We start from the raw sequence: 19,360 nt of genomic DNA, 5'->3' as shown, positions 1-19,360 counted from the left end.
CTTTTTAATCCTAGCCTTGTTGATCAATGAGAAGCTAATAATTTCTACTAACATTTAAATGTTATGTAAATTATATGCAGCTTGAAATTGGACCTCCTGTCAATTTTTATTGGTCCAAGTTTATTTTTAAGCTGCATATAATTTACATAAAATTTGAATATTTGGAGAAATTAATTGCATCTCATTGATAATCCCTAGTTGCCACCAACATCATCGTAGTTCAAGTTTTACTGAATATAGACACACCAGATAATATGAAATGTCACAGCATCCATAAAGTGCTTTCAAAAGCACTAAGATACCGAAACATCACTGGGGGCATGAACTCCAATGTAGGCTAAAATTGGCTATACATGTAAAATGCGTAGGTGATAAATTGCAATGGAAAACTTCGCACACTGAACACACGGAATAAAAGAAAACAGCTGAACAATAAAAAATTATAAAACCAGGTTTAGAAAGTTTCCAGGCCTGGCACAGGTTGTTCTGAAACTGAAGTTCCCTCCCATAAACAGTTTTCCAGATGGAGAAAATGAGTAAGATTACTGGATATGTCAAGTCACGGGAACAGCAGAGTGTGGTAGGACACAAATTACCTCAGATAAGCCTCTCTGCTGGCATATGTGACTACACATACACAGAATCACGCGAGTTTTTGTAAACTAATTTTACCTCTTTTAATTAGCTTTGGGGACGGTAGTTAGCTATGCAGCCTGAATTGACTGTGCATGGGTTGCCTTTGGAGAGTCAGTCTCTGTGTGACTGTGCAAATGAATAACTACTTTAACTGATTAATATTTGGCTCCACACCCTTTTGCACCTTTAATTTAAAGTGCAACTGAAGTGAGGGGGATATGGAGGCTGCCCGGTTATTTCCTTTTGAAGCGGACCCAAACCAAACATTTTTTTAATTAAAAATATTTAGTTGCACCACTCTGACACATACAAAGATAAATAAACACTCCTTCAAACCTATGATCATTTCAATGCATGCTTTTCACCCTTCTCTTTTCATAGCTAGGGTTATACTGGGAGCAGCCATTAGCAATTCCTCCATTGCCGGACACCATCTACTCCACCAGTTTGCCGGAAAAATCCTGGCAATTTGAAAGGAAGGGAGGGGTTCCTCCAATAAATGTAAAATATTTTATATTTGTCATCATGCAGCTGAAAAAAAGCTGCTATTTATCATTATAATTTAGAAAATAGATTTTATTTCTGAAATCTTGTATTTTTAATTTGGATCCACTTTAAGCAATACCAGTTGTCTGGCTATTCTGCTGATCACCTGTGTGTTTTATAAAAAATTGAAAAAAAAATCTGCTGCTGGTACATTTTTCTGACTGGCTGTTTTCCCAGGTGGCAAATTCGAATGAGAACATATGCACAGTCTTTTTATATCTATTGCTTATTGATGGGTTGCAATTGTGCTTAGATATTAACCAAATCCATTTTTGTTGTTGATATTGTAGGAATAGGCAATGGGTACTTTTGCCATTGGGACAGGCAGAGTTGGGAGAAAGTATGGAGAGATACAGTCGTTTCTCCAGATTTATTTGTGCTGTATTTACAATAGATACAGGAAATAAACATAGACAAAACATTCCTACTTGATGGGCTACTAACTAAACTTAATCAATAACAAATACTCTCAATACGAGTCAAGTCTGACACTTGTCTGACAATCTCAAACACAGCAGTCTTTTTCATTTTCAGCATTAATTACTATACCTTTGCATCCTAGCACACAAAGCTTGTGTGCTTCTTCCAGATCTATGCTGGGTTGATTGGGCTTTTATTTCCCAGCTGAGCAATCTTCAAAGGGGAAACAACCAAATCTTGGTGTGGATTTCTTTGCTCTGCTGAGCAATAGTCTAAGGGCGGAGACAAGGTCGATCAAAATGTCAATGCAGATGAGGGAAAACTGGAACATACATAGACACAATCAATAATTTTCCCAGGCTTTCTCTTTCTCAGTGCTAGATCACCCACAAGTGAGACTAGGTGTGCACTTAGGACCTGATGGGTATCCTGATGCCGGACAGTCAACCTCCTCTGATCCTGTCTCTCTTCTCTTTACTTACCAAAATGCTCAGGTGGCAGACAAAGGAAGCCTATGCCTAGGGCCCCATTTCACCTTAATCCATTTCTGTTCCTTCTGCAAGGGCTACAGTATTTATGCAAAAACACTAGTGTGTGACCTGATATTATTATTGATTTGTATAGCATCATCATCTTCTGTAGCACTGTACAATACAATTACACAACAGGGTGCATAACAATTGAACAATCTACTCAGAAGGTGGCAAGCATTTTAATGTAGTCAACCTCCCATCCATTTTAAACTGTACCCGGTGCGGCATGTGACATGATTAGATAACGTGTATGTACAGTGCAAAACATACTAATAGCCAGCTGTTTTACTTGTTTTATGCTGCTGTCTGTAAGAGTTAATTTCTAGGCATGTAAGTGACTGCTTTTGTCAGTATGTTGTCGCGAATATACTGGTAGTAAACATCACTGATAAGCAAATTACAGCCATAAAAGTTTTCCTGGCAGAATACAACTTCTGAGGGCAGGGAGATATAAGATAATTGAACTATTGGCCTTTTTCTAACTCTGGGACACTTAATAGGCTGCCACTGATTACAGACAGTAAAACATTCAACCTACTTTGTAAATGTTTAAATATAAAAGAAGACCCTAGAATACTTTAAAAAAAATCATTTTTAGAAGTAGGAGGATAAATGTGATTGTTTTTCTTATCAGTTTATTTTCACCTCTGGTTCACTTTAAGCTCTTATTTTGCTCTGCACTTTGGATTTTTCAGTTGATATGTGCAGCACATTTACACAATGCAGAATGCAACAAGTCAAAGCCAGTCTGCCAGAATTTTGGAGGTTGATTGAAAGCGGCCTGTTTGCATCACACAGCATCACTATCAGTGTGGGGGCAGCGCCAAGCAGTGTTTACCATTCATTAGCACAAATGAGCACTTGATTCTCATCTGTATTGTTTAATGTATCCAGTATATGTAGGTTGGTCTGTTTCCCAAGTGCCGCAGACTATCTGCAATGTGACTCATAAGCTTGAAGTTGCTGTTCACAGTCCAGTCAACATGCTTTTACTGCTCACTGTCTGCTGGAGTGCGCAGGAGAAAAGCCAGGTCACACTAATGGCTGTGCCCCCTACATGGGCTGTCTAGAACTGTCTGAACAACAAGAATGACTGTACAAACTTATAAAGCATTTGTAAAGTTAAACATGTCACACATACTACATTTAGCTGTGTAATGGTCCATTTGTCTGCATTAGTTCTTGGTACCGCCTGATGTAAGAATCAGTCACTGTATATTCTTGCAATGCTCTGATGAAGAACTTTAGCTCATGTATAGGACACGTCTTGCTGGAGTCAGCACGTGTTGGAAGTCCCAAGTGGACTTTGTGCTTCCATGCACAGAGCTGAAACTCAGGTGATCTCATAGATTCAGGGTGACTTTCTAAACATTGCCATAAATGGAGGTGTTACTTTCCAATGGGTTGAACTAATGTGTCATTAACTTTTATTGAAAACTTACCTTAGAGATCTCGGCAGTCTGTCTGCCCACTACAGCTACCTACACAGGGGCGTAGCAATAGGGGTTGCAGAGGTTCAGACTGCATCGGGGCCCTACAGCCCGAGGGGCCCCGAGGGGCCCTCCCTCAAGCACAGTATTAGCTCTCTATTGGTCCTGTGCTCATAATAATCACTTCTATAGATCCATTGAATAGTGGTAATCATTAACAAACTGCTCCCCATTCCCTTCTTGCACCTCTGACACTGTAGTTGCCATTGGCAGGTTTTGGTGCACCGTATCAATTGTTATGTATAGAGTGTTTGGGGGGCCCCAATGTAAGACTTGCATCGGGGCCCACAGCTCCTTAGCTACGCCACTGTACCTACAGTTGGGTCCATCTTATTACAGCGTCCTCGCGCAGCCATATCTCACTAGGCATGTGTGCATCCTCTTTCCATTTGTCCCGGCACCGGGGGGCGTGGCCTCAGTACTGGTGCTGCACGAGTCAGGGTATTTCAACCCTGAACTCTCCATGTCCAAGCTGTCCCTAAGCCTGTCACTTGGTTTCCTGCCTGCCAGTCAGTAGTCCGCTCTGACATGTTGTTCTAAATTGCCTCTCTGTCAGTTGCCAGTCTGTCCTGATCTCTGCCAGCCCTGTCTTCCCTGTCTCACCAATCAGTCTTCCCTGTTTTGTCCATCAGCCTGGGCCCTGTCAGTACAGCCTTGTCAGCACACCTCTGTCAATACAGCCCTGGCTGTCAGCACATCCCTGTCAATATAGCCCTGTCAGTACAGCCCTTCAGCCCAGTCAGTTTCCTTCTGGCTGTCCCTTCCAGGTTGACTCTTTCACTACTTCGGTACCTATCCAGCGTCCCCTACCCAGTACTCAGGTACTTTTCCAGCCAGTCCCCGTCAGTGTGTCCCATCAATCCATTCCATTCCGTCCTATCCAGTCCTTTCCTTCCATCCTGTCCAGTCCATCCTGTCCAGTCCATCTTTTCCAGTTCTGTTAGTTTCTTTAGTCAGCCCTGTTTTGTACACCTTCCCTATCGGCAAGGTACGCCTCCTGTTCTTCTTGTGAGGTAGACTTAGGGCAGTGATGGCTAACCTTGGCACTTCAGCTGTGACAAAACTACAAATCCCATCATGCCTCTACCTCCCTGAGTTATGCTTAGAGCTGTCAGAGTATTGCAATGCCTCATGGGACTTGTAGTTCCACCACAGCTGGAGTGCCAAGGTTAGCCATCACTGACTTAGGGGTTGCGAAATGGTGAGCACCGGACAGCAAAGTAGTCCGCCACCCATTGAGGTTGACGGCTCATCGTGCCTTGCGGGGTGCGCTGGTGAGGACCCATGCTCACTTCTCCACACCCTGTGACTGCTTTTTCAGCAAATAATCCTTTTTCCATGCTTATAGAGATAATATCATTAGCTGCGCAAGCTTCAAAAAGGACATACTGCCTGAAACGGCAGGCTGCTTCTGATACAGCTTCTTGAGATGTCACTATACATTTTCTAATAAATTTTGCTTATTGAAACAGTGGCGCTGACAATTTTGCACTTTCTGGATCATCCAGAGGCTTCCCTCTATTGAATTAAGCATCTAACTTTACTTCCCCCCCCCCCCCCCCAAAGGTGAATACTACTTGAGAACAAATCTAATCCTCTATCCAACTAGCATTAGGGGAAGACAAGTGAAAAGAAGTAGAGCACACTCAATTTGTGTATATAGATACTTAGCCAGCCAGCCAATGACAGATCTCACTTTCAGGATGAGCTGGGGCTACCCTTTGGGTATACCAGCAACGGCACTTGTGTCCCTTTAAGCCACTTAAAGAGACTCTGTAACCAAATTTTCTGACTTATTTCTTCTATCCTATAAGTTCCTATACCTGTTCTAATGTGCTCTGGATTACTGCAGCCTTTTGTAGTTGCACTGTCTCTCTAATAGATTTAATATTCTTTCCTTTGTCAGGCTTTGTGGACAGAGAGAGGAATGGACTCCTCTGCTGTGATAGGGAGAAGTTATGCACACCCCCTGCAGGCTCAGTGTGTGTGCCTTGTTTATTAGTCACAGACAGCTTCTCTGCTCTCTGTTTCAGCTTGTCATGCTGAGAAACTGTGAGCATCCCTGACAGGAGTGCAGATAATTCACTGATAATAAAAACTTGTAGTATACTGTAACATTATATATATATATATATATATATATATATATATATATATATATATATACAAACATCACTTCCTGGTTAGCGGCCATGTTTTTTGTTTGTAAACACTGCCTAAAAAAGCCAGGATTGCGGCGGGCAGCGGCAGAAACGGCAAAGAGGGATCCAGGAGATCACAGTGACTTGATTGGTAAGTTTTTTTATTGTACAAATCGGACAGTACAGATTATCTTTGAACCACACCCCTAATCATCCCACCACACCCCTAATCACATCCTCCAATACACCCCTATTCATACATAATATAATGATTTCATAAGAAAATTATGTTTTATAATTCAAACCACACTGGTCTTTTCTATCCTAATTAATTTTCCTCTATATTAACATTTGAAAATTAGAAATATATCAATATAAAGGATAGGGATAAAGTTTAGAGTCAACTAAAACAGTTTTCAATGGAAAAATACATATATTTACATAGATGTCTACATCAGTCCAGAAAGAGGGACAAATGAGGAAGATAGAGGGACAGAGGGATTTAGTTCCCAAAGAGGGACTGTCCCCCCAAAAGAGGGACAGTTAGGAGCTGTAGGATTACAGTACATTTCAAACCATTTCCAGATTTTCTACTCGCCTCTAGTGTTGGGCGAACAGTGTTCGCCACTGTTCGGGTTCTGCAGAACATCACCCTGTTCGGGTGATGTTCGAGTTCGGCCGAACACCTGACGGTGCTCGGCCAAACCGTTCGGACACATGGCCGAACTAAGAGCGCATGGCCGAACGTTCCCCGAACGTTCGGCTAGCGCTGTGATTGGCCGAACGGGTCACGTGGTTCGGACCCGAACGCGCTCTGATTGGCCGAACTGTCACGTGGTTCGGGTAAATAAATACCCGAACCACGTCATATCTCCGCCATTTGTCTGTGGGTTTAGCTTTGGGTAGGCAGGCAGGGTAGTTCGCGCTCCAGCCACGCTAGCCAGGGTCCCCCCTGTCATTGTGTCGCTGCTGGGAACAGTAGTACACCGCTCGCTCAGCCACACTATATAGCATTCTGTTTACTGCCACTCTGTGTACCTCGCTCAGCCACATTATATAGCATTCTGTTCACTGTTCTGTGTCTGCTGGGAATAGTGGTACACCGCTCGCTCAGCCACACTATATAGCATTCTGTTCACTGTTCTGTGTCTGCTGGGAATAGTGGTACACCGCTCGCTCAGCCACACTATATAGCATTCTGTTTACTGTTCTGTGTCTGCTGGGAATAGTGGTACACCGCTCGCTCAGCCACACTATATAGCATTCTGTTTACTGTTCTGTGTCTGCTGGGAATAGTGGTACACCGCTCGCTCAGCCACACTATATAGCATTCTGTTTACTGTTCTGTGTCTGCTGGGAATAGTGGTACACCGCTCGCTCAGCCACACTATATAGCATTCTGTTTACTGTTCTGTGTCTGCTGGGAATAGTGGTACACCGCTCGCTCAGCCACACTATATAGCATTCTGTTTACTGTTCTGTGTCTGCTGGGAATAGTGGTACACCGCTCGCGCAGCCACACTATATAGCATTCTGTTTACTGTTCTGTGTCTGCTGGGAATAGTGGTACACCGCTCGCTCAGCCACACTATATAGCATTCTGTTTACTGTTCTGTGTCTGCTGGGAATAGTGGTACACCGCTCGCTCAGCCACACTATATAGCATTCTGTTTACTGTTCTGTGTCTGCTGGGAATAGTAGTACACCGCTCGCTCAGCCACACTATATAGCATTCTATAAAAGAACCAAGCGCAAAGGAAGGACAAAGCACAGTGAACAACAACTGCTAAGCTGCGTGTTACAAGGGGATATCCCTCCACCCCTCAGAGTTGAAAATTGGAATAAAAGTATATTTAACACGCGCTGGATAATCCCTCAAAAGGTTCGTTTATTGTAAATAATCTAAAAAACATTCCTCAATGAACATGAATCCCCAGCAACACCTCACGAAACAATCACTCCTTCACAACTGCACACACTCAGAAGGGCCCTTCTCAAAAATTTAAAACTGACTGTGAAATCTGGCATTACAAAAATATAAAAAAGAGTATATCTCACTTGCAGGATTGTCTCTTTTGGCCGTACTAGCAATATTAGTAATGGGTACCTTTGCAAAAATAGGTTCCTATCCAGCAACTAAATGAACATGCGTGCTCCAATTGGAAAACGGTAATGTGCAAAACAGTTCCTTGCAAAAAGTTAGTTACATGCACAGCCTCTTCAAAATTGTTGGTGCTTAAGCAGAATGTATAAAACTCACGTATTCCAGCATATGTGCCTCTGCACAAGTCACAAAATAAGGATAATCCTCCTCCGTTCTCCTCACATCTCGTAAGGGAAATGCCGGCGACTCCAGATTACTGCTCCAAACCAGCGGGCTCGTACAGGGCACGTCACTTCCGCCTGTCAGGTCTAGCGGGTTGCTCTCCGTACTTCCGCCCAGCTGGGCTACACTGGGTTTAGCTGCAAGCGGTGACGTCACCTCAAGAACTTTGAACTTCTCATACGGGCAGCAGCTGCGCGCTTAAACTGCAAGCCCAGTCCAGATCTTGTAATTGCGTTGCCCACCAATAGCAATATCTCTCCACCTCGACGCGTTTCGGCCACTAAACGATGGCCTTCATCAGGAGGGTTTAGGCTTCTGGAGTTATCCGCTGTGCCTCAATTGCAGAAAAACTAGCAATCCGGGAAGAATAGTGGAAATTTTATTTTTATCTTTATTTGTATTAGCATTTTATTTATTTTTAGTTTTTACATGCATTGTATGAATATCTTACAAAGTGCTCCCAGACAATGTTTAGGGATCTCTTACGAGTACCTTATGTTTTGGAAATCAAACCCTGACAGGTGTGAACTTTGCCCCCACTGGGATGGGTGGACCCATACAGGGTATATATAGAGTCAAGATGGCGGATAACTCCAGAAGCCTAAACCCTCCTGATGAAGGCCATCGTTTAGTGGCCGAAACGCGTCGAGGTGGAGAGATATTGCTATTGGTGGGCAACGCAATTACAAGATCTGGACTGGGCTTGCAGTTTAAGCGCGCAGCTGCTGCCCGTATGAGAAGTTCAAAGTTCTTGAGGTGACGTCACCGCTTGCAGCTAAACCCAGTGTAGCCCAGCTGGGCGGAAGTACGGAGAGCAACCCGCTAGACCTGACAGGCGGAAGTGACGTGCCCTGTACGAGCCCGCTGGTTTGGAGCAGTAATCTGGAGTCGCCGGCATTTCCCTTACGAGATGTGAGGAGAACGGAGGAGGATTATCCTTATTTTGTGACTTGTGCAGAGGCACATATGCTGGAATACGTGAGTTTTATACATTCTGCTTAAGCACCAACAATTTTGAAGAGGCTGTGCATGTAACTAACTTTTTGCAAGGAACTGTTTTGCACATTACCGTTTTCCAATTGGAGCACGCATGTTCATTTAGTTGCTGGATAGGAACCTATTTTTGCAAAGGTACCCATTACTAATATTGCTAGTACGGCCAAAAGAGACAATCCTGCAAGTGAGATATACTCTTTTTTATATTTTTGTAATGCCAGATTTCACAGTCAGTTTTAAATTTTTGAGAAGGGCCCTTCTGAGTGTGTGCAGTTGTGAAGGAGTGATTGTTTCGTGAGGTGTTGCTGGGGATTCATGTTCATTGAGGAATGTTTTTTAGATTATTTACTATATAGCATTCTGTTTACTGCCACTCTGTGTACCTCGCTCAGCCACATTATATAGCATTCTGTTCACTGTTCTGTGTCTGCTGGGAATAGTGGTACACCGCTCGCTCAGCCACACTATATAGCATTCTGTTTACTGTTCTGTGTCTGCTGGGAATAGTAGTACACCGCTCGCTCAGCCACACTATATAGCATTCTGTTTACTGCCACTCTGTGTACCTCGCTCAGCCACATTATATAGCATTCTGTTCACTGTTCTGTGTCTGCTGGGAATAGTGGTACACCGCTCGCTCAGCCACACTATATAGCATTCTGTTTACTGTTCTGTGTCTGCTGGGAATAGTGGTACACCGCTCGCTCAGCCACACTATATAGCATTCTGTTTACTGTTCTGTGTCTGCTGGGAATAGTAGTACACCGCTCGCTCAGCCACACTATATAGCATTCTGTTTACTGCCACTCTGTGTACCTCGCTCAGCCACATTATATAGCATTCTGTTCACTGTTCTGTGTCTGCTGGGAATAGTGGTACACCGCTCGCTCAGCCACACTATATAGCATTCTGTTTACTGTTCTGTGTCTGCTGGGAATAGTAGTACACTGCTCGCTCAGCCACACTATATAGCATTCTGTTTACTGCCACTCTGTGTACCTCGCTCAGCCACATTATATAGCATTCTGTTCACTGTTCTGTGTCTGCTGGGAATAGTGGTACACCGCTCGCTCAGCCACACTATATAGCATTCTGTTTACTGTTCTGTGTCTGCTGGGAATAGTGGTACACCGCTCGCTCAGCCACACTATATAGCATTCTGTTTACTGTTCTGTGTCTGCTGGGAATAGTAGTACACCGCTCGCTCAGCCACACTATATAGCATTCTGTTCACTGTTCTGTGTCTGCTGGGAATAGTGGTACACCGCTCGCTCAGCCACACTATATAGCATTCTGTTTACTGTTCTGTGTCTGCTGGGAATAGTGGTACACCGCTCGCTCAGCCACACTATATAGCATTCTGTTTACTGTTCTGTGTCTGCTGGGAATAGTGGTACACCGCTCGCTCAGCCACACTATATAGCATTCTGTTTACTGTTCTGTGTCTGCTGGGAATAGTGGTACACCGCTCGCTCAGCCACACTATATAGCATTCTGTTTACTGTTCTGTGTCTGCTGGGAATAGTGGTACACCGCTCGCTCAGCCACACTATATAGCATTCTGTTTACTGTTCTGTGTCTGCTGGGAATAGTGGTACACCGCTCGCTCAGCCACACTATATAGCATTCTGTTTACTGTTCTGTGTCTGCTGGGAATAGTGGTACACCGCTCGCTCAGCCACACTATATAGCATTCTGTTTACTGTTCTGTGTCTGCTGGGAATAGTGGTACACCGCTCGCTCAGCCACACTATATAGCATTCTGTTTACTGTTCTGTGTCTGCTGGGAATAGTGGTACACCGCTCGCTCAGCCACACTATATAGCATTCTGTTCACTGTTCTGTGTCTGCTGGGAATAGTGGTACACCGCTCGCTCAGCCACACTATATAGCATTCTGTTTACTGTTCTGTGTCTGCTGGGAATAGTGGTACACCGCTCGCTCAGCCACACTATATAGCATTCTGTTTACTGTTCTGTGTCTGCTGGGAATAGTAGTACACCGCTCGCTCAGCCACACTATATAGCATTCTGTTTACTGCCACTCTGTGTACCTCGCTCAGCCACATTATATAGCATTCTGTTCACTGTTCTGTGTCTGCTGGGAATAGTGGTACACCGCTCGCTCAGCCACACTATATAGCATTCTGTTTACTGTTCTGTGTCTGCTGGGAATAGTGGTACACCGCTCGCTCAGCCACACTATATAGCATTCTGTTTACTGTTCTGTGTCTGCTGGGAATAGTGGTACACCACTCGCTCAGCCACACTATATAGCATTCTGTTTACTGCCACTCTGTGTACCTCGCTCAGCCACATTATATAGCATTCTGTTCACTGTTCTGTGTCTGCTGGGAATAGTGGTACACCGCTCGCTCAGCCACACTATATAGCATTCTGTTTACTGTTCTGTGTCTGCTGGGAATAGTAGTACACCGCTCGCTCAGCCACACTATATAGCATTCTGTTTACTGCCACTCTGTGTACCTCGCTCAGCCACATTATATAGCATTCTGTTCACTGTTCTGTGTCTGCTGGGAATAGTGGTACACCGCTCGCTCAGCCACACTATATAGCATTCTGTTTACTGTTCTGTGTCTGCTGGGAATAGTGGTACACCACTCGCTCAGCCACACTATATAGCATTCTGTTTACTGCCACTCTGTGTACCTCGCTCAGCCACATTATATAGCATTCTGTTCACTGTTCTGTGTCTGCTGGGAATAGTGGTACACCGCTCGCTCAGCCACACTATATAGCATTCTGTTTACTGTTCTGTGTCTGCTGGGAATAGTGGTACACCGCTCGCTCAGCCACACTATATAGCATTCTGTTTACTGTTCTGTGTCTGCTGGGAATAGTGGTACACCGCTCGCTCAGCCACACTATATAGCATTCTGTTTACTGTTCTGTGTCTGCTGGGAATAGTAGTACACCGCTCACCCGCCACTGTATAGCATTGTGCTCTGTGTCGCTGCTGGGAATAGTGGTACACCGCTCACCCGTCACTGTATAGCATTGTGCTCTGTGTCGCTGCTGGGAATAGTGGTACTGTATAGCATTTCTGTACTGCCACTGTACTGCTGCCAGTCAGCGTGTACTGTAAGGATAAGTGAAATGAGGAAGAAATCCGGTGAAAGAGGGAGGGGCAAGGGAAGAGGTGTTTCCCCTGACGGTTCACGTACAGGCCACAGGGGAGCACCCAAGAAAACCCACTCAATACCGCCCATGTTGTCCAGGACAACAACCCTCACAAATCCAAAAGAACAGGACCAGATAATTACTTGGATGACCTCTCAAGCGTCCAGCAGTGGGTTAAGCAGCACCAGCACATCACGCACAAGGTCCGAGTCCTCAGCCAGTTACAAGGAGCCAGTGGGCACAAAGCTGACACAACCGGCAGCGACACCACGCACACAACTGCCAGATAACCAGTCCGATGAATTACCTCAGGACACAATGGGGTATTCGCAGGAGCTATTCCCAGCCCAACAAACTTCCACCTTTCAAAGGTCAATGGAGGAACAGCCAGAAATGTTGTGCCTGGATTCACAACCGTTAACTGTGGGAAATGCACCGCGCACTGAAATACAAGGCGAGTCCGAGGAGGACTCGGAAACCCAAATCCCAGAGCAATTTGGGCAGGAGGGGTTGCAATTGCAGGAGGTCGGCCGACAAGATCTGGAAGACGACGTTGGAGTGTGCTGCGCAGAGGTTGTTGTGGGGAGCTCTACTCCACGGCGGCGGCCCACAATGACATATGACGAGTTTGAGGAGATGGAAGAGGAGGGTATGGACAATGTGGACAGAGACCCAGATTTTGTTTGTGAACGAGAACATCGCCGTCGTAGCAGCAGCACAGATGAGTCTGTTGAAGAACCCACTGCTGCACGAGTTCGCCTTGTGCCACAAGGTAGGCGGCGCGCAATTTCAGGCACCACAAGCGTGGAAGTTCAAGTGAGAGGCAAAAGAGGAGCAAACAGAAATCGCCAGCAAGGAGGCAGGTGCTCCAAAGTCAGGGCTTTCTTTGAAGACTGCACTGAGGATGTTACCATGGCGATTTGCAAGGTGTGCAAGACCCGCCTGAGCAGGGGGAAAAGTATTAACAACCTCTCCACCACCAGCATGAGCCGTCACATGCTATCCAAACATCCCACTCTGTGGGCAAACGCGTCAGGACAGGGTACCAGCAACAACACTGCCTCCCTTGGGTTCACCAGACTCACCACCAGACCCGCCTCAGCAGCAGCAGTAGCCCAGCCATTGCGTGGTTCACAACATTCACAAACATCAGACGACGCTGACACTGTCACTTTCCGGAGTAGTGCTCTTGAGGTCTCCCAGTGTTCATCAAACACAACAACCAACAGCCCTTCCGTGTGCAGCGCTACAGTTCAGTTGTCTGTGTCGGAGATGTTTGAGCGCAAGAGGAAATTGCCAGCAAATGACCCCCGGGCCGTGGCAGTAACAGCCAGCATAGCCAAGCTTCTGGCCTGCGAAATGCTGCCATATCGAGTGGTGGAGACAAACAGCTTCAAGGGCATGATGTCAGTGGCCATCCCACGTTACGTGGTTCCCAGCCGCTACCACTTTGCGCGCTCTGCAGTGCCTGAGTTGCATGAGCACGTGGTCAGCAAAATAACCCGAAGCTTGAAGAATGCCGTTGCCTGCAAGGTTCACCTCACCACTGACACCTGGACGAGTGCGTTCGGCCAGGGTCGATACATCTCCCTTACCGCGCACTGGGTGAACCTTGTGGAGCCTGGCAGCGATTCCTCACCTGCTACGGCACGGGTGTTGCCCACGCCACAAACAGCTGCACCGCCGTCCCTCCCACTGGATAACAACAGCAGCACCTACCTCTCTGACTCCTTCTCCTCCAACGCATCTCAAAGCTGTACCTCATCCGGAAACGCTAACCCAGCAGCAGTAGGATCGTGGAAGCAGTGCAGCACAGCTGTTGGCATGCGTCAGCAAGCGTTGCTGAAGCTAATCTGCCTTGGGGATAAGCAGCACACAGGGGAGGAAATTTGGAGGGGAATAAAGGAACAGACGGATTTGTGGCTGGCACCGCTGGACCTGAAACCGGGCATGGTTGTGTGTGATAATGGGAGTAATCTCATTCGCGCTTTAAGGTTGGCTAAGCTGACACACATCCCTTGCCTGGCGCACGTGATGAACCTAGTAGTTCAGCGGTTCCTGAGGACATACCCAGGCGTGGCCGATCTTCTGTTGAAGGTGCGTCGAGTGGCCAAACATTGTAGAAATTCCAGTACTGCTTCGGGGGCACTCGCCAAGATGCAGGAGCGCTTCAATCTCCCCCACCATCGCTTGCTGTGTGATGTCCCTACGCGCTGGAATTCTACGCTGCACATGCTAGCCCGCTTTTGCGAGCAGAAGAGTGCAGTGGTCCAGTACATGACGGCGCAGTACCGAGGCGCATCCGGCCAGCTGCCAAGCTTCTGTGGATCCGATTGGGCCAACATGTTGGACCTCTGCCAAGTCCTCCAAAATTTTGAGCAATCCACGTTGCTTGTGAGCAGTGACAACTCTTCAGTCAGCATTACCATACCACTGCTGTGTTTACTGAAGAGGTCGATGTTAAAAATCAAGGAAACAGCTGTCATGATGCAACTGGGGGAATCTGAAGGAGAAAACGATCAGCGTGATGGTACAAACATCAGGCCATCCGCCTCAGGGAAAGCTGGCCCCAGCAGCTATGACGAAGAAGAGGAGGAGGAACAGCTGGAGTTGGAGCAGGAATTTCATGCCACCACTGACGAGGGCCAGAGCGGTGCACGTTGGACTTCTAACAATTCAACGCGAATGGTCAGCAGAAGCAGACCAGGAGGAAGGTGACGACTATGATGCATCACAACAACTATCACAACGCTCACAAGAGGATGATGAGGATTCTGGTAGGACTCTGGCACACATGGCTCAATTCATGCTAGACTGCATTGAACGTGACCCACGCATTGTGCGCATTCTGGACAACACCAATTACTGGGTTTATACCCTTCTGGATCCACGGTACAAACACAATGTTCCAAAACTGCTTGAAGAAAGAGTCAGACAGGTCAAAATGGAAGAATACCAGCAGGCCCTTGTGGAGACTTTAGAGAGGAGATTGACATCCTCCCCCTCCTCTAGCCAGTTGTACGCAGACAGACTGACTTCCGCAAACCCAGGACGACCAGGAGGGCAGCAAACAACGCAAGCCGCAGCTAGTACCCAAAAGGGAACGGTATCGGCAGTGTCCTTGGAGTGGGAAAATTTTCTGACACCCATGCAGCAGCAGCCCACTGAACAGCAAGCGTGCAGATCCACCTCCAACACCGATCGCCTGGAGAAGATGGTCAAGGACTACATGTCAGATGACGTAGCTGTGTCGAACAATCCATCTGCACCCTTCAACTATTGGGTATCGAAGCTAGACACCTGGCACGAACTGGCAATGTACGCAATAGAGGTGCTGGCTTGCCCAGCAGCCAGCGTTATGTCGGAACGCTGTTTCAGTGCTGCCGGAGGCATCGTCACAGATCGGCGTATCCGCCTCTCTACAGAAAATGCAGACCGTCTGACTCAAATTAAAATGAATCAATCCTGGATTGGAAATGACTACGCAACACTCCAGGACCCCAACCAAGTAACATGACCAATGAACATCTGGGATGGTGTAGCGTTTCCGGTCCCTGTTTATTGAACCTCTCATCTGTATTACATTTATGACTGCATGGCGGCAAAAAGCATTGCTGCTATATCCGCACGCTTTTTGTCCTCATGCAAGGCCTGGGTTGTTGTGTCTCAAAAACCGTGGCCTTCTCCTCCTGCGCCTGCTCCTGTTCCATCACGTCTGCTGCTGCTGGGTTAGCGTTGCCGCGTGGTCCCTGTTTATTGAACCACTTATCTTTATTACATTTATGACTGCATGGCGGTACAAAGCATGCTATCCGCACGCTTCTTGCCCTCATGCAAGGCCTGGGTTGTTGTGTCTCACAAAGCGTGGCCTTCTCCTCCTGCGCCTCCTCCTGTTCCATCACGTCTGCTGCTGCTGGGTTAGTGTTGCCGCGTGGTCCCTGTTTATTGAACCACTTATCTTTATTACATTTATGAATGCATGGCGGTACAAAGCATGCTATCCGCACGCTTCTTGCCCTCATGCAAGGCCTGGGTTGTTGTGTCTCACAAAGCGTGGCCTTCTCCTCCTGCGCCTCCTCCTGTTCCATCACGTCTGCTGCTGCTGGGTTAGCGTTGCCGCGTGGTCCCTGTTTATTGAACCACTTATCTTTATTACATTTATGACTGCATGGCGGTAAAAAGCATGCTATCCGCACGCTTTTTGTCCTCATGCAAGGCCTGGGTTGTTGTGTCTCACAAAGCGTGGCCTTCTCCTCCTGCGCCTCCTCCTGTTCCATCACGTGTGCTGCTGCTGCTGCTGGGTTAGCGTTGCCGGTCCCTGTTTATGGAACCTCTTATCTTTATTACATTTATGACTGCATGGCGGTACAAAGCATGCTATCCGCACGCTTCTTGCCCTCATGCAAGGCCGGGGTTGTTGTGTCTCACAAAGCGTGGCCTTCTCCTCCTGCGCCTCCTCCTGTTCCATCACGTGTGCTGCTGCTGGGTTAGCGTTACCGGTCCCTTTTCCTGGAACCTCTTATATGTATTACATTTATGACTGCATGCCGACAAAAAACATGTTACCTGTGCAAAGAAAACAGACATTTCCCGCATTTAAAAGACAGTTTTCCCTTTGAAACTTTAAAATCGATTTTCTCAAAAACTATAAGCTCTTTTTGCTAATTTTTTTTTTCCTCTTGTACCCACTCCCAAGGTTCACATACCCTGTAAATTTGGGGTATGTAGCATGTAAGGAGGCTTTACAAACCACAAAAGTTCGGGTCCCCATTGACTTCCATTATGTTCGGAGTTCGGGTCGAACACCCGAACATCGCGGCCATGTTCGGCCTGTTCAGCCCGAACCCGAACATCTAGATGTTCGCCCAACACTACTCGCCTCCATTCTCATTGCTTTTGTTAGTGAAACACATTGCAGTGCCCCAGGAAACTGCCATAGCACTATGTGTTCTAACATTATGAAGTTTGACACCAAATTTATTTTGCCAACCCTGTTTTTCATTTCTAATTTTTGCTTTGGGTTTGATGTGGCAGCAGAGCCGCAGAAGGCTGTGTGCGGCCAGAATGGGTGTGGTACACTTTTCTGTGCCAGTTGTTGTGTGTGGTAGACTAATGTCACGGAAAAGAAACTGCTGAAGTGAGGCATGATGGGAAAGAGAATAGCGGTTACATTTTAATGTGAACCAAGTAATATCTGGTCTCAAGATGTCTTATATGATGCCTTATTATGTAAGCCAGTATTCTGCTTAGTGAAGTCACAGCTGTTACTGCTCAGTGCTGGTGCAATCACTATGAAGGAATTCTCGTATTTATTTTCCTTCTGGCTTCTCGAACCAACACATTTTATACTGATGAGATTTCAAATGTCTCCTGACTTGACATTGCATGGAAGAGCCCTACTTACTTGTATGTCTCACTTAAAGGAGGACTCCATAAAAAAATGTTATTCTCAACCATACATACAAGAAGTGATAAGCAAATAACCAGTGTCTGTTTTCTGATGGCTGCACTGTAGAAAGGTTAAACTTACTGGCCCTTATTCAATTCACTTTTTTCTAAGATTTCTCCTATGAGATAATTTTTCATTTTCTGTTTAAAATAGCTTTTTGCCACTCTGCAATTGAAAAAGTACCAAAGTGTAGGCGAGTATTGGCAACATTACTTTCTTACTTGTTGGTGGCTTTATGAGGCATTTTATTAATAGGGTGTGGAAATATCACCTAGGAGAGAACTTGAATTGAATAAAGACAATTGTTTTACAAAGGTAAGGGACTCTCGCAGGAAAATTAAGCACCATCACAGACATTGACAGAGATTCACCGAACTTTTCTTTATGTTTTCTGGCAGTTTACATTTTCTTATTTTACATTTTCTTCTTATTTTACATTTTCTAAAAAGAGCACCCAGTGTAGCCCATATGCCAAATTCAGCTACAAAGGGTGCCTGGTGTACCCCATATGCCAAATTTGGCTACAAAGGGTGCCTGGTGTAGCCGAAAAGCTAGTTTTAGTTTATAAAAAGGATGCTGTTATAGGCAAAATTTGTTGGGCTCTAAAAGGGTTCTGAATATAGCAGAGAAAAGTGACCTAACTCCCTCTTCTAACATAGAACCCTCCCCTGGTGGTGCCTAAACCTAAGACCCCTCTGGTGGTGCCTAACCCCAACTCCTCCCTGGTGGTGCCTAACCCTAAGACCCCCCCCCCCCCTGGTGGTGTCTAACCATTACCCCCCAGTGGTGCCTAACCCTAACCCCTCTCTGGTGGTGCCTAACCCTAAAACAGCCCCTGGTGATTACTATGACCTAACTTCTCCCTACTCTCACACAGAACTCTCCCATAACACTAATACCCTCCCTGGTGGTGCCTAACCCTAAGACCCCCTGGTGGTGCCTAACCCTAACCCCCCTTGGTGGTGCCTAACCCCTTCCTCGTGGTGCCTAACCCTAAGACACCCCTGGTTGTGCCTGACCCTTAGACCCCTCCTGGTGATTACTATGACTTAACTTCTCCCTACTCTCACACAGAACCCTCCCCTGGTGGTGCCTAACCCTAGCCTCCCCTGTGTAAGGATCGGTGTCAGCACACAGAGAGAATCTGATTATTGGTGATCTGCAGTATCACCAAGAATACAGATATATACCCGATTATTGATGATCTGCAGAATCACCGATAATCCAAGTATAACTAACCTCTGGACACCTATATAGTTTGAGTGTCTGGTGCAACAGTAATGACTTTGAGTAAGACCACCCGAGGAGCAGGTGGTCTTTGGCGGTATGGGCGATACTGCCTTCTGAGAAGTGCTAAAACCTTCCAGCAGCCTGAGATCTCCAAAGGGGTGGAGTCCCAGGCTGAAAGTAGGAAGGACCTGTGACTGAGTGACACCTGAAGGTGGATGTCACTAGCAGGTCTGGAGACTATCTCTTAAGGAGAGAGATAGCTCTCAAGGTCAGGCAAGCCAGGTCGGCAACACACGGACAGACAAGGTACAGAGACAGAAGGCTGATTCGGTATCCAAAGGCAGGCAGGGTTGGCAACAGATAATCAGATATGCGTAGGTACCGAATCAGAAAGCAGAGGGATAGTCAGAAAAGCAGTAGGTCATAACAGATATCAAACAATGCCTAGTCTTG

The sequence above is a fragment of the Hyperolius riggenbachi genome, chromosome 2, assembly GCF_040937935.1.
Source record: "Hyperolius riggenbachi isolate aHypRig1 chromosome 2, aHypRig1.pri, whole genome shotgun sequence".
In the NCBI taxonomy this organism is placed as follows: domain Eukaryota; kingdom Metazoa; phylum Chordata; class Amphibia; order Anura; family Hyperoliidae; genus Hyperolius; species Hyperolius riggenbachi.
The sequence above is the reverse complement of the archived record's forward strand: the minus strand, read 5'-3'. Positions refer to the sequence as shown.